Below are 21,674 nucleotides of genomic sequence, written 5' to 3' on the forward strand. Positions count from 1 at the left end.
CTCAGTGACAGCCAAACCTGCCGCCCCCCGAATTCCTCCCCAGGCCTGGCCGCGCCGGGAACCCCCTCCCCAGGACCCACTTTCCCCGGGAAGGCGGCCCCGCCCCACACCCTAGAACGAGCCCCGGCCGGGGGCAGGGGGGACCCGGGACCTGGGCGCCACTCCAGGTCCACGTGGGCAGTGTTCCCCGCCCTGGGTCTGCGACCGGGAGCGGCGGGCTGGCCGGCTGGGCTGGGCGCAGAGTGCGCGCCGCGCTGGGAGTGTCCCCTGGGCTCGCGGGTGGCGGGTCCCGGCGGGCGGGGCGGTCGCGGTGTCCGGGCCCCGCCCCGCCCCGCCCCGCCCCGGAGCCGCCCGGGACGCAGGCTGCAGGGAGGAGGTGGCCCAGCTGCCCGTCGCGCCGCTCCTGCTCGCTCCAGCCCGGTAAGTGGCGCGGGGCCGGGAGGCCGGGCGGGGAGGGTCGGGCTCAGCCCCCAGCCCGTCCCTGGCGCGGCTCCAGGGATCGCGTCGCCCAAGTCCGGGACCCGGGGAGGCGCGCCGGCGCGGGGGCGGAGGCCCGGGTGACAGCTGCGGGCGGGCGGGGTTTCGAGTTTAAACCGTGCGGTCCCCGGCCGGCGCCGAAATCCCCTCTCTCCCTCTCCACTCCTGGGTTCGGCCCCCAGAAGCCCTGACGCCCCGGGCCGCGCGTCCCCAGGGCCCGGCGCCTCCTCGTGTCTCCCCTCTGCCACTCCTAGGGCCAGCGGACCTGTCACCGCGGCTCGGGCGGCGCGTCCCTGGCATTGGCAGTAAACACGAGCTGGGATACCCGCTTCTGGCGACCTCGAGCTCGCGGGGTAGAGCTGAAAGCCAAGGGGGCGGTGCGGAGGGGAAGTCCCACCCGCGGGCTGGTTTTCCTTCACACACCTCTGTGCTGTGAAGCCTGAGGCAAGTGGCTCAGCCTTCCTGAGCCTCCTTCCCATCTCTCTAAAGGAAGGGTAGCAAGGCCAAAGATGGCTTGCAGGACTTGAGTGAGCTTCAGGTGGCTGTTGATTTCCCTTGGGGCCCTCAGATCTGGACCCCTGACGAATGGATATGGCCTGGTCGTCAACCCAGAGCAGCGTTCTTGGTGGTCCACCGGAAGCCAGGGGCATCCAGTTTGGGGTGGGTGATAATGACTATTGTCCTGAAGCTGTGACCTAAGGCAGGCCTGGGACCCTTTCCCAGATCCTTGGTGTCTTCTTTCAACTCTGTAAAGTTAAGGTCCTTTTAGAAATGGGGAGTCTCCTTTAGCTGAGGGCTGCTATATGTTGAGGGGGCATGTCCCATCCCACCTGAGTGAGGTGGCGGGGATAGTGACTTGAGCTTGGCTGACAGCCTCCTTCATCCACCAAGAGGAAACAGGCCCAGAGAAGGAGAGTGATTTACTGGAAGCCACACAGCCTGGGATAGGACCTGGCTGTCTTGAAAGGCTGGGCCTTGCCTCCTGCACAGCTGGGGCAGCCAAGAGCTCACAGGGGTGAGGAGCGAGCAGGGAGTCAGGAGGGGTGCATCTGTGCCATCAGGCTGTTTTGCTCGTTTCCTGTTAACTGTGGCCTAGCGGGACACTCCAGCACATGTGGGCTTGCGCATTCCTCAGGCAGGACACTGGGCCTGCCGACAGTCACAGCTGTGCCAGGCCTGCTGGCCTCAGCCCTTGTTTTCTACCAGAGAGGCCCCTCTGGGGGTGGCGGATCAGGCAGTGGGCCGGGAGCCTTATTTCTGGAACTCATGCCTTGCTGGGCATCCAGAGGGTTGGCTGGTGGCACTGAAGGGGGCCGTGAGAATCCAGGCTCGGGGTCTGCCTCTGGGACCGGCTGGCACCTGGCGCTGCAGGGAGCCCCAGGGTGTGTTGGCGTTTCCTCTGTCTCCATGAGAACTAGCCTCCAGCCTGACCGCTCTCCCTGTCTCAGGCAGCTGTGGACCTGGACATGCCTGGGGCCACCTTTGCTTTATGATGCAGAAACCTGGGGCTGGGGTAGCAGGGGGATCCTGGCTGCTCTGCGAGGCCCAGCATGACATCTGAAGGACCCCAGGAGCCTGGGAGCCCAGAGGGCAGTCAGGGCTGTGTTTCCAGCTGCTGGGAATGAGACAGCCCAGTCAGATTATCAGGGCCAGTCCTGCCTTGACCATTTCCCAGCTAGGTGACCTTGGAACACTGTTCCAACTTTCAGAGCTCAGTGTCCTCCCCCATACAGCACAGCCTAGAGCCTACGTCGGGGTGGCCAGGCAGACCCAGCACAGGCAACGGCTGTCCCAGGGAGGGTGATGGGCTCTGGTCAGGGTATCTGGGCTCCCCTCTGCTCTGATGCATTTCTCCTTGTCTGTTAAATGGGGGTGGTCCTGGGTCCCCTCCCTCAGGGTCCTCCAACACTGAAAGCTGGTCTCCAAAGGAAGAGAGACTGGAGAGGGGACTCCAGAGGGATTTGGATGTGTCTGTGGGTCTCAGGAAGCATTTCTCATCCCCCATGTCCTGTGATCCTGGAAGTAGACCAGGCTGCCACCCCTGGTCCATTGTTAGAGAATCTTCAGTGGCACCGTGCGGCGGGGCCAGGATTTGAACTCAGGGCCTTTGACTTGATACTCTTCATCCTATCACGAGCCTCTCTTAGATAATGTGAAGACATTGTTGAATGTGAATCACTGGGACAGTAGGTACTAACTAGGCAGGACCCCAAGTCATTGCTGGAAAAAAGGGGAAATGAATTCTGAACATTTCCCCCCACCTGAAACATCTGTAAGCTTTTGGGGAACCAAGACAGGATGTCAGGAGGAAAAGATAGACGTCAGGAAAGTACGGTGGCCCACACCTCTGATGGCACACTCAGGAGGCTGAGGCAGGAGGATGGCAAGTTTGAGGGCAGCCTGGGCAACGTAGAGAGACCCCGTCAAAATAAATAAATAAATAAAAATAAAGAGGACTGGGGACATAACTCATTAGTAGGGACAATCACCAGAACACAACTACAGCAAAAGTCTGGGGGGTGTCTCCCAGCCTCCCACTTTCCCACCCCAAGGAACCTCAGCCTCTGGACTCAGTGATGACGCCTGCGACTGAGCAGCCTGGTAGCAGATGGAGACAAGTCCTTGCTGTTGTCCTCTCTAAAGTAGTGACAACACACTCTGAGGATTGCTAAGAGGATGATAAGACAACAGGCAGCAGAGTGCCTTGCATGGTGGGGCAGACCCAGAATAGAAGCTATGGCTTCTGGTACAACCAACCCTCCCACGGTAATGGTAACAGCCTGGATCACACCATGCCTGATTTCCTGGCTGTGGCTTCGGCATAGAGAACCCTTTAAGGCTTTGAAAGTCCCAGCAGAGATTGAAAACCTGGCCATACCCATGGCACTGAGTTGTCTGGATGACTATCAAGCACGCTCTGCAAGAGCAGCTCTCTCAAGAAGACATGTAAGTAAAGAAGTCTGTAAGCTCTGCTTGTAGATTCCTTTGGTGAGTTTTTTTTTTCATTACCAGGTTGAACTCAAGGGTGCTTACCCACTGAGCCACATCCCCAGCCCTTTTTTTGAATTTTATTCAGAGACAGGGTCTCACTGAGTTGCTTAGGGCTCACTAAGTTGCTGGGACTGGCTTTGAACTCTCGATCCTCCTGCCTCAGCGTCCTCACGAGCTGCTGGAATTACAGGTGTGAGCCACCACACCCGGCTCTTTGGTGGTATTTCTGTTCATGTGCGTTCCACAAGCGTGTAGTCACATCACACACATGCCCTCTGTACCTCTCCTGTGACTCATCATAATGAGAAGTAAGGGATGACAAAAAGCAAAAGCGAGATTACCTTAAATAAAAGTCAAATATCACTAGGGGGTGAGGGAAGGAATGAGAGGATTGGGAAGGTGGTGGCTGTGACCAGGGAAGTCACTTTTGTATCATTTGTTAAGTGCATATATCATTCCTACAGAGATTCTGTTTTACAAATGTAAGCAGTTTATAAATGCAAAAGGTGAGGGAATGTTAATGTAAAATCAGCGTGTCTGTCCTGGTGAAGGATAGGGATACCTGTGGCGAGCTCAGTGAGATCTGTTCTTGTCTAGTGCAGGATTCATCGGGGTTATTGTTAAGTAGTTCTGGGCTTCGTCAATCACAATCAGGAGATGCACATACACATTCCATTATGCATCTCAAATGTCACATAAAACATGTAAAATTGAAAGATAATATGGGGCATTTTCAAAAATTCTCATAGAAAATCAAGCTCGTTCATTATACTCAAATGTTAATCTGGCTGGATTTTGAAAATACACACCTATGTGTTGGGTGACACGTGTTCCCTTCATCGGGAGCATCATCTCCCCATTAAGAAGCCATTCAAGAGGATGACACCCACAGCCCATGACCTCCGATCATCAACAGGATGTTTTTTAAAGTCCTGGCCTAATGATTTATTCTTCTGAATCATAAAACACTGTAATGTTTGAGCTGGGAGGAGCCCCAGGTCACATGGACCAGGCTGCTGGTTTAACAACCAAGAGTAGTGTTCTAGCCAAGGTCAACAGGGGCATATCAGTAGGGAGGACAGTTCCCTCTGGTTGGCCACACCTGTGGATGACTCTCATGTAGACACCACCTACCACACCAGTGTGATTCCTGGGTCACAAGCCTCCTCCCAAGGGCAGGCAGAGAGAGATGTGTGGCATACCTGAGGTTAAACTGATTGCATCTTTTTTTTTTTGGTACTGGCATTGAACCCCGAGCGGCATCCCCAGCTTTTTAATTTAATTTAATTTTTTATTTTGAGACCCAGTCTCATAAGTTGTTGAGGGCCTCCCTAAATTGCTGAGGCTGGCTTCAAACTTGCTATCCTTCTGTCTGAGACTTCGAAGCTGCTGGGATTATAGGTGTGCACCACCAGGCTTGGTTAATTTCATCATTTTAATTTTAAAAAATCAGAGAAGAGTTACAGGGTGCGTGCAATGTTTTTTTTTTATTTTGAGACAGGGTCTCACTAAGTTGCTTAGGACCTCCCTAAGTTGCAGAGGCTGGCTTTGAACTTGCCATCCTCTTTCCTAAGTCTCCTGAGTCACTGGGATTACAGGCGCGTTCCACCTGTAATCAAAGGTAAGGGTGAGGTAGCTTTTGGAGACTTGGAAACAAATCTTTAATTTATGAGCCCAGAGTGATGGTGTGTGGGTGTTCAAGGACAGGTTGAGTATCCCATATCCAAAATGCTTGGGACCAGAAGTGTTTTGGATTTGGGTTTTTTTTCAGATTGGGGAGTAAGATGCATGCAGTAGTGAGGTAGTTGAGGACGGGACCTGAGCCTAAACAGGAAAGTCACTGTGTTTCCTAGACACCTAGTACACGGAGGCTGCAGGTAATTCTATGCAAACGCTTTCTGTGTGTCCGTCCTGGCTGCAACCATCACAGAGGGTCAGGTGTGGAATTTTTCATTTGTAGCATAGCATCAGTGCTCATAAAATTTTGGATTTTGGAAGATTACAGATTTTCAGATTAGGCATGCTCAGCCTGCATCTAAAGGTGGACACTGCAGTGGAGAGTGACAATGGCCTTTAGAGAGACCTTGTCTGAGCCTACACCACTACAGTCTCTGCAGCAGACCTGACCCATGGGGTGTCTTGCCAGTGCCTCAGGGTGCAGACAAGACCCTGTGACCCCCAGGCCAGTGCTCTTCCCCTTATACCTTCCCCTGGTCCCTTTTGTAAGTGTTGATGTGACATCCTGGCTGGTGCTGAAAGTGGAGGCTGGTTTTGGCTCAGGCCACTTGGTCATCGCCAAGCCCAGGGTGGCCGGACTCTAATGAAGCTGAGAGTTTTAGTTGAGATGTGGAAAGGGCTGAGCCCCTCCCAAGTGACACTTGCTGCAGTAACGCAGCAGCCTGACTCACTGGGTGGACTCTTTCCTGATGGGAGGAGAGGCACCTGACCTTCACCTGGGCCGGTCTCAAGTTCCTGCTCTAGAGATTGGAAGGCTGAAGTTAGGTCTCCAAGGCTCCTTCAGATCCAGCTATTTTCTCACTTTATAGCCCGGAAGTAGGTGCTGGTTACCTGAGTCTGGCCCCTGCCATCTGTCCACCCACCCCAGGAGGGGCCAGATTATGTGGGCAATTCTGAATATCTTCCTTGCTCTGAAGATGCGTTCTCAAGTCCCCGGGCTACCTCTGGGTCCCCTGAAGCCCCAACCTCATCCCAACCTTTCTCACCTCAGCCTGTGCACAAGTGCGTGTCTCCACCAATGTCCTTCCCTCGCTGCTCCCCACCAACACTGGGCCGGACGGCGCCTCCCCCTAGAAGCTGCCACAGGATTGGCAGTTTTCTGTTTTTGGTTCCTGTTTTGCACTTTGCCGTGGTCATTAACCAACGGTTTTCAAGTCTGATTCCCCGCTAGCCTGTGTCCGCCCATTTGTCCTCACAGCCCAGTCGAAAGCGGTTAGGACGACTATTAACATTGAATCATCAGACTTTCCCCTTTAACTGGGACCTGAAAAACTCTGGGGAGCAGATGCTCTCAGCTCCATAGGAGGAGGCCGACCCCAGACAGGCTCAGGACACAGAGGAAGAAAGCGAGCCCTGGAGTCAAGACCCGTCATCTCCCTGTGTGGTCCTTGTCAGGGACCAGTCCTCCTGGGGAGCTTGCTGGCTTCCTGGGCTCTGGGGGCTGGCCCTGTCCCCTGAACCTGTCCTGCACTCACTCATCTTCCCGGAGCTCGGCCCCCGCAGCCGTCCTCTCTGCCTGCGGAGGGCCTCCCTTGGGCCCTGTGGCTGCTCCCCTCTCCCTTGAGATCTGAGCGCACTGTCCTGCCGGAGAGGGACCTTTCTGCCCACACAGTGGCACGTGTCCCACCCTTGTGGATGCTGTCACGTCTCCCCGGGTTTCTGGTGTTTCATTTGTTGGTTGTTGTTTTGTGCCCCTAGCACTTGCCACTATTGGAAATTATGCAAGTTACTGATTTGCAGTTGAGCTTGTCATTTATCTCCTCTACTACAACACCATGCCTTAGGGCAGGGACTTGGTCTGTCCCAACCCCAGCCAGTGCAGCTACTCAACCATTCAGTCGTCCCTCCAGGGATTGGTTCTAGGAACACACCCCCCCCCCCCCAGCCACACACACCCTCATGGATACGCAATCCATGCTTCTCAAATCCCTAATGTCAAATATGATGTCATGTGACCTACACACATCTGCCTGTATACTTTAAATCACTGTCTGACTATTTATAATACCCAATACAATAAAGTGCTATGTAAATAGTGTTAGAACATATTGTTTAAAGAATAATGATTTTTTTTAGAAGTCTGTACGTACTCAGGACAGATGCAGTATTTCCCCCCTGAATGTTTTCTGTGTGCATCTGATTGAACCCGTGGAGGCAGAACCTGGGGGTGTGTGAGGGGGAAGGGCGCCCACTGTGTTTACAAATTGAATGAGGGAGGGGATGGGCTGGTGCATCCAAGATTCCTCCCCAGTCCCACAACAGCTCCAGGGGTGATTCTCTGGCATTGATCCTGGAGCCCAGTGCCCTCAGGGAGCCGTGCAGCTGGGCGTTGAGTTGGGCAGGTGGCCCCCAGGCCCCTTGGCTGCCTGTGCCAGGGCAGAGCTGGCGAGCAGACCTAGGACTCAGCCTCCCTCATGGCTCTACATTGCCAGGCCCTGCCTCCAAGGAAACCCTCTCTGTATGGCCCTGTCGCTGGGGCCTGGGAATGCCAGAGCCAGGGCCCCTGGGCACCCCGCCCTGTCTCCTCTGCCACACCCTCTTCTCCCAGGGGACTCCATCTAACTGCACAGCAACGGTGACCACAGGCTGGCGGTTATAGGTGGCACGCGGACCAGCGGGGCTTGCCAGGGTAAACCACCCCTCCTCCAGCCCTGGGCGGCCAGCGGGCCTGGCTCACAGAATTCACCTATTTATCTGTTTGTGAGTTTTGAATTCAGTTTTGCTCAGAAGTAATTTTAGAAAATGGCGTTTTTGAAAGATCCGTCTTGTGGTTTCTCCCGTCCCTGCTTTCCTGTTGGTTAATCGCCGAGAGACGGGGGTCCAGGCCAGGCACTCGGGCACGGCTCTGCTCCTCTGAGGAGGTGAGGGGATGGCCCGTGAGTTCCGGTGTTTGTCCCCTACAGGAAGCAGAGGGTTAGTCATGCTGCCCATCGCTGGAGCCAGATTTGGTTTGGGAGCCAGAAAGGCACGTGTTTGGGCTGGGATCTGGCCCTTCCGCCCTGTAACCCACATGTCCTGGCCAGTGGCATTCCTTCAGTGGGCTGATGCTGGCCAAGATGGACGCAGGTGAGGAAGACGCTAGGAACAGGTCCCTGCCCTGTGGGAGGAGTCTGGGGTGAGGGGTGCTTTAAACAGTCCCCTCAGAGTTGCCAATGGCCTGGACAGCACTCAGAGGGTTGGCAGGGCATCAGGAAAGATCCTTTAACATTTTTCATTTTTGAGATGTGCTCGGACTATATTACCCATAGGCTCAAGTGATCCTCCTGCCTCGCTCTCTCGAATAGCTGTGTCTATAGGTGCATGCCACGGTCCCCAGCCTGGAAAGACCTTTAACTCTGCGCAAGGACACAGTTCTGCAGGCCCCAACTCCCCTCTCTGTGGAGTGGGGGAGGGTTGGGTTCCACCTGTCACTGTGGGGTCTGTTGGGCGTGCTGTGGACTGTACCACCCTGGAGGCTCGGCTTGGCCAGGCTGTCAGGGGACCCAGCAGAGCAAGGCATCGCTTGCCCCACCCCCTTCCCAGGCGAAGGCCAGCTAGACTTTGTACTTTGTCTATTTCCTTCTGCTTCCGGGCCTCAGGTGCAGTCAGACAGACCTGGGCAGGGAACCTGGTTCCACAGTGTGATCCTGGCTGTCACATATCCTCCCTGGACCTGGCTAACTACCTGTCAGCAGGCTGGCCACACCAAATGAGATAACAGGTCTGAAATCCCCAGTGGCGCCTCTCAGGACACTCCCCTGGGTGCTCCTGAGCTCTGGAGGTGACTGTGGGTAATCTGGGTCACTTGGAGGGTACCCAGCACTTCTTCCTGCTCCTGCCCCAGCGCCTGCAGCCAGTTGGATCTGGAGCAGCTGCTGCTGAATCAGCCCTGGATTCGGGTGCTCTTGGCCTCCAGGCTGGTGCCCTGGCAGGTCAGGGGGGCACGATGGGCAGGAGTTGACCCAGCCAAGCGCTTACCCATGTGGACAGACAGCACCCCCTGAGGGGTACACGTGTGGACCACATACCACTCTCTCTTGTTGCTTCCCAGGGCACCAGCCACCCCCAAAAGACCAAAGCAACTTTTTCTTTTATAAATTAACTTTGGTGGCCGTGGTGGTCGGGGGACAATGTCAGCATACTCGGAACTGCTGTCGAATTCCCAGCCCTGAGCTTCACGGTCCTCCTCCATACTGTGTAGGGCTTAGGTCTGGCCAGGATTCTGACAGTGTGGGACCGGGGCCAATAATGACTGATAAGATGAATTTGGTGGCATGAACTCAGGGCACAGAATGACAAAATGACTGTCACCCTCTTTATATCTCCCTGCTCCTTTTACCTTTTTCTTTTGATCCCTCTGATTGTAGGATGTTCTCATAATCACCTGGGCTCGCCCAGGGACCAATTGAGTTGGAAATCTTGGGCAGTGCGGCCACTTACCTCTATCTATTAAAAGCTCCCCAGGGGATTCAGGTGCACAGGGATAGTTGAGAACCACGGGATCCGGCCTAGGAGGATGTCTCAGTGAGGCGCCAACCTGTTTTTAACAATCAGAACTTTTGCCCATCTCTGGCTCTGTACAAAAGAGCAGGCCTTGGGTACAAACCTGTAATGGTATCCAGATACAGTCAAATAAGCATTGCTTATATTCTTATGGATTTCTTATGATGCTCTATATACAGCAATTGATCCTGGCCCTGGTTTTCTATTAAAGGTAGAGTATTTTTTTTAATCTCCTTTAAAAATAAATTTAGATGGGTCTAATTTTAAAAACTAATCAGAAAAAAATTGTGGCCAAAATCATGACCATGATAGACAAGTGGCCCAAACTTGACGGAGCTAGATGACATCTAAAGGCTTTCAGGTGCAACACCCTGACCGATCAGAGGGACACTGCCCTTGGGCTTCCTGCCTCTTAGGATCACCAAATGCCCCAGGAGTGTCAGCCCCGGCAGAGAGCCCTGGGGAGCAGGGGGTGTGGCTGGGGCACAACAAAGGTCCCCCTCTGGGTCTACTCTGCTGGGGCTGGCCGCAGGAACAGCACAGCTGGATGCTCCCGGACTTGGGCTGCATCTGCCCCCTGCTCCGCTTTGCATGGACCACAGGCAGCCCGAAGGCTCCTGTCCATCTCTCAGGTTCCTTCCTGGAGACCACTTGCTGTGTAAGCCTGTGGACATCAGTGTCCATGGGTATCCAGCTCCATCATCAGAACAGGGGTGAAGGGTCATGAAGGGCAGTGAGAAGCTCCAAGTCTTAGGGAAGGCCCAGCCCTGCTGGCCCCCAACCTGGACTTCTCAGATGGGGAAGCACCTAACCTCTCCACAAGGGAACCACACAGCTCAGTGGGGACAGCCCTTGCCTGGCCCCCTTCTCACTTTTCCTGCCATGTCTGGTGGTATCCACCACTGGAGGGTCAGGGTCACTGGCCTCTCTGTTGTGAATGACTGTGGGCTCCTGCTGCCTCTTGACCCATGTGGGGATTTACACTGCAGCCCAGGAGGGTGGAAGCTGATCCTTGGGTCCAGGATGGAGGGCACAGGAGGGTGCACCCAGCAGAAGAGCCCTGACAGTGTGGGGACCTTGATGATAAATGCCCCCAGCGGCTGTAAGAAGGGGACATTCCCTGGTGAGGACGCGACTCTCAGCGTTGGGAAACGTGGCCTCTCCATCTGCTCTGAAGCAATCAGGCATTGCGCCAGGGTTTGCTGAGGAAAGCAGTGTAGAATCTTCTAGGATCCAGGCCTCGAGGAGGGTCGTGCTGGTGGGGGGCTGAGGGAGAGGAGGCTCCCCAAGCTGATAAGGAGCTCGGGCCTCTGGAGTTTCTAGGGCAGGGGATGGCAAGCTGCTTCTGGGAAGGGCCAGAGAGGAAAGATTTTTGCGTTTCTCCTGCAAGGACGCAGCCACGTGGTGTGTGAATGGGAGTGCCCCTGCTGTGTTCCAGGAAAACTTCCTTTATGGGCACCGGGAGCTGAATTTCATATGACTTTTAGGTGTCTCCTTCTGATTTTGTTCAGCATTTAAAAAAAAAATGTAAAAATGAATCTTGGCTCAAGACAGTGGGCAGCGGTCTGCAGCTCCCAGTTCCAAGCGCCCTCTCTGCAGTGGAGAAGGGCCTCGCAGGTCTGAACTGAACACTGTACTAATAATTTCAGTTATTAAAAATGTAGTGCGGTAGCAGATCTCCACTTTGTGTCTGCTGATGAAAGCCGAACCTACTCTTAATTCACCAGTTGTTCATGGTTAAGAGCAGGGGAGTCTTGTCATGTACCGGCTGCGGAACCCTGGGCAGATGGCTTAGCCTCTCTGAGCATCAGTTCTTTAAAGAGGCCATAGTAAGACCTGCGGTGGCAGTGACGTGCTCCCTGTAGGACTCAGCGCAGCCCAGACACATGGCCTGCTCCCGGGGAGGGCTCGCTCTTGCTCCCTCACCTCTGCACAGAGTTCAAGAGCAGTGTGCAAAAGTGGACGCCCCAAACTGTGTGCAGTAGAGGAGACACTTTAAAAAGAAGGCCCAGGAGGGCCGAGGAGCCTAAGGTCACAGCTGGTGATATGTGGCAGCGCCAGGTACCTGGTTTGCAAGACCCAGCTCTCTCCACACCACGCCCTTGCAGGGACCTGCCCGAGGAGACATCTGCTTTCCCTGGAAGCTTGCTGACGGGATGGCTTTAATCTTTAGCAACTCTTCTCCTGGCAGTCCTTGAGGGCCGCTGCACACTCTTGGGAAGAGCAGCGTGGTTTAGGGGCCTCACAGACCTCCAGCAGCTGGGGTTGGCGCCAGGTTGGGGGTTTCTGTGGACCTCTTTGAGGGAAGCGTCTGCCCTAAGTTGAGCTCTAGTTTAGAGCCCAGTCTGGAAACATGGGTCTGGGGGGGGGGGTCAGTTTTTGTGAATCTCTGCAAGGCCAGTAGGGAAGGTTCCAGAAGGTTCTGGAAGGCAGGATTCTGGGCTAGTGCTTTGAAGGAGGAATCCTCAGGGTCTTATGATACAAATACAGGAGGAAAGCTGCTGAGCAGGGTCAGACCTTGATTTTCCTTTCTGTGAAATGGAGGTGGGAATGTCCTCGTTAGTTGCTTTTTTGGCACCTACAGTGGGCCTCAGTCTGAATGCACAAAGGAAAGCTGGGAAGAAGCTGTCCTTGGATTGTGGAAGCCTCCGGAGATAAGGCTCAGAGGACAGAGACAAAGCGTGGCTGGTCAGAGGCCGAGGCACCTGCCCCTGGGAGCTGGGGGGCAGATGGCCTGAGCGTTTCCTCCGCTTGGCCTCCTCTGAAGACTGCTGCTTAGAGCAGGGGGCACTCGGTCCCGTTCAACCTGGGCAGGTCTCCGTGGTTCCCCAGGAAGAGGCGGCCTGACGCTGGGGAGCTCCGAGCTAGAACCATGAGTGGCTGAGAGCCTGGGGTGGGAGGAGCATCGGGCATCTTGGGAGGGGACGTGAAGGTGTCCCTGGGTTGCCCAGGGTAGAGGGACTTCCTGGGGCTCAGGACTTTGGGGACGAAGACCTGAATAGTATTGAACAGGCCAGGACCAGTGGGTGACCCCAAGGTCAGTGAGGGTGGGGTGAGGTCAGGGGGCATGGCGAGAGGGCCTGGGCTGAGCCTCAGTGCTCCCTCAGACTGGCCCGCCCGCCCCTTGCTCCCAGGACCCCTCTGTGTCACCAAGGCAGAAGCCACCCTTGTCCTGGGTCAACCCCTGCCTGCCCTGGCCACAGAGTGTTCAGTGAGTACTGTTAGTGAGTGAGGCGGAGGATCGCCCCTTCTCTTCCTCCTCACTGGGGGCAAGTGACTCTGGTGCCAATACATCTGCCCTCTGCAAGCCTGTCCCTCCCATGGGCACGCCCTCCTCTCCTGGGCCACCTCCTCCACTTCCGGGCTGGAGGCCCCACCCGCCCCCTCTTGGCCACCCCTCCCCACACACAGCCCCTCCCTCGTCCCTCTGCACCGGCCTCCCTGGCCCCTGCCTGGGCTCCTCCAGCCTTGCTCGCCCGGGCACCTGACCCCTGCGGGAAGGGCCTCGGCTTTTCATATTTGCTCTGTGGGGCACCTGGAGGCCTTTCTGTAAAGGGGTCTTGAAGGAACAAAGGGAGTCGGACGCCTAGAGCAGAGATTCCCTCTCTCCTCCTGTCATCTGTCCCTCCCTGAAGGCTCCTGTGTGACACACGGTTCTAGGCAGTGGGCGGGAGTGATGGATAAGACGGCAACAGTTGTGGCTCTGAGGGACAAGAATCGTCCCTAACAAGCAAGTAAACAGGCCGTGTCAGAAGGTCCTGGGTGCCCTGAAGACACAGGGGAGGAGGCCAGCAGTCAGGCCCCTGCCAACCCCTGGCGGGCGGGTGGGGGCCGAGCCTCTGGCTCCTTGGAGGGGAGGTGACTCAGGCTCGGCACATGCGGTGCCCTTTTCTGGAGGCTGAAAGAATGCACCCTCCCCTGGGTGGTGGCAGTCCTACTGCTTAGCGTGGTCCACTTGGGGACGTTGGCATTTGCCTTGTGTGCAAAGCCTCTGGGCCTTGGGTCCCTTCAAGGAAACCATCAAAGCCAGCATTGTCTGTGAGGAGGGCGGTTTTAGGAAGCCAGATGGGCTTGGTGCCTGGTGTGGGAAGCCACATGTGTGCGTGTGTGATACCGTGTGCACGCCTGTGTGTGTCACGCACCAGGAGTGCTGACTGTCCCTCTACTGCAGCTGGGTGGGAAGCACCCAAAGCCTGTGACAGGGGCTTCGGGGAGCACCCAGGGGACAGGCCTCAGGCTCCCTGGGGGCTGGTGTGCAGTGGTTGGCAGACAGAGGACTGGGGATAACTGGGCTTGGTCAGCTCCCAGGCGCTGGCCCCAGCAGTGGGCGCTGTCCTCAGGGCTGACGGGGAGCTCAGCCCCAGACGCAGGCCCCTCCAGGAGCGAGGGGGCAGCCCCCCACAGAGCCAGCAGGGCCACTGCAGTCTGCACCCCGAAGCAAGCTGCTCCTGAGGGACCCGTCTGCCCCGCACCTGCTGCCTGGCATGGTGCTGAGGCCTGGGGTTCAGAGGGCACCCCCAAGCCTCCAGGGGAGCCACCCCCTGTGGATCACCCCTTCAAACAGACAAATGAAAGTCAGCCCCCAGGCGGGCGCCCCCAGCTTCACACAGACACATCGTAAACCTGGCGTCTGGAAGCCCTGGCAGGAGCAGGCATGTGCTAATTATAATCTGCCCAGCCTGTTAACGATCGTCCTTGAACTCTCCCAGGTGAAAGCTTCCAGGAGAAGGTCTCTGGGTGCTTAGGAGGGTCTCAGCTATCGGGTCGGCAATAGTGATCCACATACAGGCTCTCCTAGGTGATCCACATACAGGCTCTCCTAGGTGATCCACATACAGGCTCTCCTAGGTGATCCACATACAGGCTCTCCTAGGTGACCCGCAGTGAGCCACATACAGGCTCTCCTAGGTGGCTCAGGGGATATCACCTTGCAGCCCCAGCAAAACTGGAACAATTTCAAACCTCTTGGGCTCTGCTGAGGAGCTACTGGGGAGACTAAGGCAGCAGGGGTACTTGCTGTGTGACCTTGGCCAGGTTACACTGTGAACCTAAGTTCTATTTAACAGTGGATGGGAGAACAGGAGGATGTGTGGCAGCACCTACACGGTGCCCAGGGCCTGCTAGGTATTTAGCAATGACAGTTCCCAGGTCTCTGCCCCCCACCCTAGAAGTCCTGGAAGGCTTCCCGGGGGCACAGATCCAGAGCCGCTGGGCGGATGTAGCAGGCAGGCAAAGGCAGAGAGACGGCCCAAGAAACGAGGGGAGAAAGGAGAAACGGAGCCAGGTGACCCTGCTGCCAGCAGAGGGGCGGGGAGTGGGGACTCAGGAGGAGGGGGGAGTGGGGACACAGGAGGGGGGGGAGTGGGGACTCAGGAGGAGGGGGGAGTGGGGACACAGGAGGGGGGGGAGTGGGGACTCAGGAGGGGGGGAGTGGGGACACAGGAGTGGGGGGGAGTGGGGACACAGGAGTGGGGGGGAGTGGGGACTCAGGAGGAGGGGGGAGTGGGGACACAGGAGGGGGGGAGTGGGGACACAGGTGGAGGGGGAGTGGGGACACAGGAGTGGGGGGGAGTGGGGACACAGGAGTGGGGGGGAGTGGGGACTCAGGAGGGGGGGAGTGGGGACACAGGAGTGGGGGGGAGTGGGGACACAGGAGTGGGGGGAGTGGGGACACAGGAGTGGGGGGGAGTGGGGACTCAGGAGGGGGGGAGTGGGGACACAGGTGGAGGGGGAGTGGGGACACAGGAGTGGGGGGGAGTGGGGACTCAGGAGGCGGGGAGTGGGGACAGAGGTGGAGGGGGAGTGGGGACACAGGAGTGGGGGGGAGTGGGGACACAGGAGTGGGGGGAGTGGGGACACAGGTGGAGGGGCAGTGGGGACACAGGAGTGGGGGGAGTGGGGACACAGGTGGAGGCGGGGACTTGTCTGCTGAGCATCTTGGGCTTTCTGGGGCAGGGCTGTGAGCCCTGGAGGGCCCTTGACCCCGAGTCCACAGACTCCTCTCTCCTGAGAGAACACGCTGTCCCTCTGCCTCCTGTCAAACGGGGAGCTTTCCTGAGAAAGGAATCCAAGGCCATCATGCTTCCAGGGGATGTGCCTCCCAGGCTGGGATGGCCCTTCTTACATAAGTCCAGGTGTCTCTGGTTCACTATGTAAACTGCTCCTGAAGATTGCAGAGGAAATGAAGAGTGTGGGCTTTCTAGTCCACTGTGCTGCTGCTGCTCCCTTTGACGCTTGAGGAAACTGAGGAACAGAGAAGCCCCAACCAGTTTCAGACTGCCCCTACTTCAATATCTGCATATTTTCTGTGTAGCAGTATGTGAATGTTAGACTCATTACTCCTTGTAATTTATTCTGAGTCTAATAGAAGTAGGAAATCTTTTATTACTAGAATGTTACTTTAAAGGTCTTTCATTAAAAAAAAAAAACAAAACTTTTACTCCCACCTTAAGGAAACTGAACATTTAAAACTGCACTGATAATGAAGCAGCAGACAGCCCATTCACCTCCATTTTTTTTTTTTTTTGACATTTTTACATTATTTTCACCACAAAGCTTGGCAACACTGGCCCGTCAGCCACATGCTGCCTGTTTCTGTAAATCCAGTTCTGTTGGCACAGGGCCACGCTCATTTGTGTCTCATCCATGGCTGTTTTCACACCGCGGTGACAAGTTTGAAGAGCTGTGACGGAGACCATGCGGCTGTATTGACTGCCTCTTTCCAGGAAGAGCTCGCTGTCGCTGCCGCCTGGGCTTGTACCCCAGGTTTCCTCTGCAGCCCCAGCTTCGTTCCAGGGGCGGATCCAGGTCTCCCTGCACATGGCCCAGAACATTCCATGGAACGGATGTCACAGACCTTCCTGAGCCGTCTTTGCTTACCCTCAGTGGGACGATCATAGTGGGAGACTCAGTTACGTCCTCAGCACTCACTCGGCTGGGCTGGGACTATGGGGAGAGCACTTGCATAGCATGTGTGAGGCTTTGGGTTCCATCCCCAGCACTGCAACAAACAAAATCAAGACTTATCACCCATCCAGTGTTCAGAGCAATGAGAAATTTGTACTACTTTTTTTTTTTTTTTTTTTGTACTGGGAATTGAGCCCAGGGATGCTCTCCCATGGAGCCACATCCCCAGCCCTTTTTGTTTTTATCTTGAGACAGGGCCTCACTAAGTTGCCCAGGCTAGCCTCTAACTTGCCATCCTTCTGCCTCAGCCTCCAGAGTTGCTGGAATCACAGGTGGGCACCACCGTGGCCAGCAGAAGTTTGTACTGTGATTATCCCTGTTTTGCAGATGAGGAGGTCAAGTTGGAGGAGGCAAATGTGCGAAGGCTGTGGAGCTTCTCAGCCACAGGTCAGGTCTGAATGGAGTCAGCCTGTCTCCTGAGCGCCCGCTCAGTACAGCTCTTAGGAGGAGTCCCAGGAAACCCAGGCTTTGTGCAGCCTGATTGGGGTCGGGCTCCGGCAGTGACTCACCAGGAGCGAGCCCCACCCTCCCTCCCACCCAGCCAGCATCTCCCAGATTGGGCCTCCTCTGGTCTTCCACAGCCAGGCCCCTCCTGCCAGGGGATCACACATTTTGTTTCTTTGTTTAAAATGTCCCTGAAAAGAAGGCCAACCATTCATGCAAAAGAGCAAGCGCAGAGACCAAAGAACCAATGGCTCCTGATCAGAAAAATGCCACCGGGTGTCAGAACCCAGTAGAAATGGGGCGAGTTCAGCTGGGGCTCTGCTGTGTGTGTGTGTGTGTGGGGGGGGGGGTGGTCCAGGGCTAAACAACTGAGAAATTTGAAAAAAAAAAAAAAAAAAAAAAAACAGCAAAGATGCACTAGTTGTCCAGCAGGAAGGGAAGGTTAAAGTCGGTGCCATCTGCTCCAGGGGCATTCAGGACGTTTGCAGTGACTATTGGCCCATTGTCCCAGCAGGCAGGTAAAAATCCAGGTCCACAGAGACTTTTGGAAAAGGTATTTGTGAACTGGCAGATCCCCGCTGGGGTAGTCCAGGGATAGGGAGGAGCAGATGTGGGGCACACTCAAGAAGGTCCTCTTTCCAGAAGGCAAGGACGGAGCTGTCGGTCCCCGAGAGCGCAGGCGTGGTCAGGGCAGGCGCGGTCAGGTGAAGGTGCCGTCAGGTGCCGGTTCTCTTTGCTCATCTGTGATCTTTGGCGCTGACCACAGCCTAGAGTAGGTGTTGGGAGGTGCTTTGTCATCAGGTGATTCCGTGTGTCCCAAGCTCTGCAGGCCCATCTGGGACAGTGAGAGCCAGCAGCTCCTGAACCCCAGGCCCAGGCCCTGTGGCTGGGCTGGGCGTCCTTGCCTGGACAGCTCTGCCTGATTCACTTTAGGTCATACCCCGGCGACGTCTATGGGGAGTGGGCGCCCAGCAGGCTGGTCAGCGGCAGCCCTGGCCGCGCATGGCTCCTGGGGTGGACGCCTCAGGGGCCCAGCAGTGGGGTTCAGCCTCCACCCTGCTTGGCTCTGTCGTCAGCTGGGCGTGTGATGGGAAGTCCGTCCTGACTCAAAAAGGAACCCCCTGATGGCCTCCTGACTCACTTCCTCTGTTGGTGAGCTTCTCCTTCTGGCGGGGGCACCAGAGCCAGGCAGGCCTGGGCTGTTCCCAGCTCCGGGTCTTGGTAGCTGTCTGACCTGAGCAGGAGAAACGGCCACTCCGAGCCTCAGTTTCTCCATCTAGAAGGTGGCACGGCCCCCCTGCCCTGGAAGTTGATGGGGCCTTCAATACAGAAACAAACCCAGGGCCATCACTGGGTGGGCCTCGCCCAGGGGACTCCTGGCTGTCCTAACTGGCATTTGGTGACATTTTATCCAACCCTCAGGAGCCTCTTTGGCATCCGAGATGACTTTGACACTCATCCGGGACCTTCACAGGGGCACAGATGAGCTTGGAGGAGGGGCGTTGGCTGCTCAGGGGCGTGGCCCAGGTTTACTAGAGAGGGGTTCCGAGGACCGACGTCAGGTGCAGGGTGCAGGTGCGGTGGGCGGAGGGACGGCTCCCTGCAGCTCCCCAGCCGTGGGCAAGTCCAGTCCCTTCTGGAGAAGATGCTTCTGCTGGAACTCTTGGCCTTTTATTGAAGAGCAGTTTTAAGTAAAAAGCCTGCCTTAGGGTCTACCGACCCCCAAGGCGTTTTCTAGCAGGCGACCTCAGGTGCCACGTGGCAAGGACCCTGCGGGACCGACACTGTCTCCAGATAGAAGGTCTTGTGTGGCCTCAACTGCTCTGAGACCTGCCACCCTGGATGCCACTCCCTTGCTCAGAGCCACCCATCCTGGCTCCTTACTGCACTAAGTAAAACCCACACACTCCTTGGAATCCTTGTCACCTGGGCGCCAGACCCCTCCCCGGCATGGCTCTCTGATGCCTCTCTTTGCTAACGATTCCACCCCCTCCTCAGCCTGCACTTTCCCACCTCCAGCTCTGCTCCTACCCCTCTACCTGCTCGGTACACCTGTCCCCACTTCTCTTCCCTCTGGCTAAGCCAGGTGTTCCCTCCTGGGTGAGCCCCTCCCTGGGTGCTTGGTCCTCCAGAGCTCCTGGTGCATCTCTCCATGTAACACCATTTGGAACCTGTGGTCATGGAGACCATGGGCTGTGCACCTGTGGGCCTGCGTGACCCCGCACCCCATGCATCTGGGTGTGGGAGCCAAGTGATCTTGGATTTGACCCCACATCTCCCAACTACTAGCTCCGAGACTTTGCGTAGGCCCTGGATCTTCTCTCAGCCTCGGTGACCCCATCTGTAAAATAGGGATGAATGTTAAGACCTGTCACTCAAGCACAAAAACACATTTTTACTATGAACTCATCAGATGCTGCTGGACTGAGTGGCTTCTCATAATAGATGGTTTTGTGGCTTTCGGGAATTCCAAGCACAGTGACGTCCCCTTGGGCTGAGAGCCCTGGCACTGGAGGCTGTGAATAAGGGCCTTACCTGCTTCCTTTCTCCTGAGCCTGCCAGGGGCCAGCAGGCTTCGGGTGACCAGGCTGCCCCAGAGGTGTCCTGCTCAGGCCAGTGCTCTGCCTGCCCTCCTGCTGCATCTCCTGAGGGAGGCACTTCTGCTTTCCATGGGTTCCATTGTTGGAGTTTAAAGTTTCAGGTTGGGGATGAGGGTGCGGCTCAGAGCAGGTGTTTATCATGCAGGAGGCCTGGGTTGCATCCCTGGCACCATAAAGAAAAACAATCCTGTCATTTCTGTAATTCCCATAAGAACAGTTTAGACCCAGGGAATGGCATCGGGCTCCTGAGGCGACCTGGGTCAGCAGCAAGCAGCCTCAGAATCTGACAGTCCCAGGTCCAAATCCCAGCTCTGCCTCTCGGGCAATTACAGTGAGCAAAGGTTTTCTCTACCTTTCAGAGCCCTAGGTTCTTTATCTCTGAAACAGAGGTTAGCAACTTTCAGAGTTGCAGAGAGCCCGAGGGGGAGGGCCATCTTGGAGGACACCTATCACACAAAGCTGTGACTTCTCTCCCTGTTTACCAACACTGTTGTTACCGTCTTTGTGATCACAGCCAGGCTAGTAGATAGGCAGCAGCCTCTCATTCCCTTTCCCTCATGGCTCATGGTTTGGACTCCTCTTCTGGGACTTCTGTTTTCCCGTGTACTTATTCGCCACTTGTAGAATCATCTTATTTCAAGAAATGTCTGCTCAGATCCTTTGCCTATTTTATAAATGGATCATCCATCTTTTTATTATTGAATTGTGAGTGTTCTTTGAATATTTAGATACAAGTCCTCTGTCCGTTACATAGCTTACAAAAGTTTTCTCCCACCATCTTCCCTTATTTAATGGTGGCCTTTGAAGCACAAAAGATTTTAATTCTGATGGTGTCCAATTTCTCTATTTTTTCTTTTTGCTGGTGATTTTGGCGTCACGTCTAAGAAATAACTGTTGACTCCAAGGCCACGAGTCTATGCCTCTGTTCTCTTCTAGAGTTTTATAGTTTGGGCTCTAACATCTGGACCTTTGACCTACCAAGTTAACTCTGCACTTGGCGGGAGGTAGGGGTCCAACTTCAAGCTTTCCTCGTGGATATCTGGTTGTCCCAGCATTGTCTGTCAAAAAGAATATCCTTTCCTCATTTAATTGGTTTGATGCCCTTGTTGAGAATTGCCTATAAATATGAGGGTTGACCCTTTCTTTATCTGTGGGTTTTTTGAAGAAATGGAATACTCCCCTTCAGAAGCGCAGGATGTCTTTATACAAAGATAAGTCCTGGCCATTAGCTCTGTGGCTGAGCTGCTGGAAGATCCTGGGTGAGTCTGTTTCCTTCACTAAATCTCAGTCTCTCTGTCTAAAACACAGCACAGCTAGGTAAGAGGGTTTCTGAGCATTGGCTCAGTTGTGACATGAGGGCACTTGGGAAGGTTTGCACGGATCCTTTCTTTCCTCTGCTCCTTGGAGTGTCTCGCCATCCCATGAGGCCCACCCCTGCAGCCTGTCCTAAATCAGGGGGCAGTTCCAGCAATATTATTGCTGTGCACATTCATTTAGTAAGCCACGCTGCTCTCCCGCTCGGTGCCAACTTGGATCCAGGCCTGAGTGTCCAGTGGAAGACAGACTTATCAGCAAGTAATCCTGAGTGGAGTGGACATGCTGGCTGGCCCTTGGTACTGTAGGCAGCAGGTATGGGCAATGGATGGCAACACATGACTTTGCTGATAGAGCCCAGGCCTGGTCCACAGGGTGAACATTTGCTTTAGATCATATCTGAAGGGTGGAGCTGTGGACCATGTGCCACCATGCTCTGCACCTGCCCCCCAGCAGCAGCCACTATTACCCTACTCACACTTTGGGCTCTAACCAGTACAACACACCAAGTAGGTACTGAGCACGGGTCTACATGTACAGTATCCTGGTTAGGGAGTAAACTCTGGAGCTAGAATTCTTGAGTTCCAATCCTGGCTCTGCATGCTCCTGAGAAGGTTATTTAACATCTTTGTGTTTTGTTCTCTTATTTATACCATGGGTATG

General features: G+C 55.4%; 1 protein-coding gene across 3 annotated transcripts in view; it reads left to right on the top strand.

The window, feature by feature from the left end:
• Window positions 1–344: 344 nt before the first annotated feature.
• Syne3 (spectrin repeat containing nuclear envelope family member 3) overlaps window positions 345–21,674 on the top strand; it is an 85,606-nt gene continuing 64,276 nt past the window's right edge. For all 3 annotated transcript variants that reach the window (XM_026411775.2, XM_026411773.2, XM_077799672.1), the window contains exon 1: window positions 345–420. The gene's annotated coding sequence lies outside the window, so the exon portion shown is untranslated. The remainder of the gene's footprint in view (window positions 421–21,674) is intronic.

Source organism: Urocitellus parryii, chromosome 6 (assembly GCF_045843805.1).
Source record: "Urocitellus parryii isolate mUroPar1 chromosome 6, mUroPar1.hap1, whole genome shotgun sequence".
In the NCBI taxonomy this organism is placed as follows: domain Eukaryota; kingdom Metazoa; phylum Chordata; class Mammalia; order Rodentia; family Sciuridae; genus Urocitellus; species Urocitellus parryii.